Below are 1,601 nucleotides of genomic sequence, written 5' to 3' on the forward strand. Positions count from 1 at the left end.
ATTGATGTTGATCATTTGACTCCACCAAAATTCAAGTCTATGAATACATTGTAATCTTGTCTTTGTATAGACTTAGATGTTGAAAAAGTCAAGTATATATGCAAAAGTAAAAGAAAGGATAGCATCTAGCTTAGAACCTCTTTGAACTTAAAAATAAAACACCAAGACACACTATTTCTCACGTATGAAGATTTCAAAGTGAAAAGTTTCAGTTGGATTAAAAAATAAGCACCATCACACACTGTTGATACATATGTAAAATAATGGTAACCCTGTAGAGATTAAAAAGGAAAATTAATATTCTTTTAAGTTAATAATTGCAATGGAATGGAAACGTAAATCATGACAACACTGTGAGACATATTAATCTTGGGAGAAAGTCTGAATACTATTTCATTACAGCTCCTGATTATTATTATTATTACTGAATTCCAGTTCTACAACCAGATTTTTTCCAGCCCCATATTCTCACTTTACATATTGGGAAATTCATTTTTCATCAAATGGTTTCCACAAACTGCTGCAAAACATAAAAAGCTAACAAACTGAACATTTATTTTATATAGATTCATGATTGCAACATGAAGCACAAAAATATCAGCAAACATAGCAATTATCAATGGAAAATTTTCAAACTGAATTCCCAGAAGAAATCTTTAAAATGTTCCTCTACTCTTGATTCCTTCATTGACTAACAGACAAAAGCATGATCTACCATTTCAAATATGTTTCCCTTGTCTACGAGGCAGGAGCAACAAGTTTGGTCCCTAAGCACTAAACATTAAAGAGTAGCTTATTCTTGAATATGTCCTTATATTGTTTTTTAATTTTTGTTGCAGAGGTTCCAGAGGGACCAAAAGTACATACAAATTGGTGTTGGTTTCACAAAGATTATACTCAGGTGTATTGGAATATGTTGAGGTTTGTTGTTGGACTAAAACACAGCATATTAAATATTGAAAGGCATAAGGTAGTAGGAAAAAATTATACTCAAGGTATCTTGGTGAGAAAATCTTTGGAACTACACAAATATAACTTTTATGCACTTCACCATTTAATAGATAAGTATTGATCATCCCTTTTGTACTGAATGCTACCAGAGGTAGGTGCAAAACTAAATATAAGGTAGAAATATACTGCTTTTAAAAAAGATATTTAAGTTGAAGATGTGTTGCAGATTCGTTTACAGTTCAATTCAATATACTATTCAATATACTATGGCAAGTCCTATAATAAGGGAATTAGTGGACACAAAAAAAAAACGTGCTTATGAGGAGTATCTTATCTTCTCTGGAAGTTCATAAAAAGCCCAGAAGAGGAAATAATTCAAAGGAATATAGAGAAGTAGAAGAAATTTAGACAAAGGATGTGATGATAATGGGCAACTGTTCTGGGCGGAGGGTGAATGAAGTATGTATACAATTCCTGTTCACATTTGGATGACTGGTGCCTAAGGCTAACCAGGAGGCTGGTGGTTCAAACCCACCAGCCACTCAGAAGGAAGGTTGGGCAATCTACTTCTGTAGTGATACTGCCTTGGAAACCCAAGGAGGGGTCACTATAAGTCAGGTCTGATTCGATGGCACATAACAACAACAACA

This window comes from Orycteropus afer, unplaced genomic scaffold (assembly GCF_000298275.1).
Source record: "Orycteropus afer afer isolate SDZICR_OR568_19922 unplaced genomic scaffold, OryAfe1.0 scaffold01153, whole genome shotgun sequence".
Lineage (NCBI taxonomy): Eukaryota > Metazoa > Chordata > Mammalia > Tubulidentata > Orycteropodidae > Orycteropus > Orycteropus afer.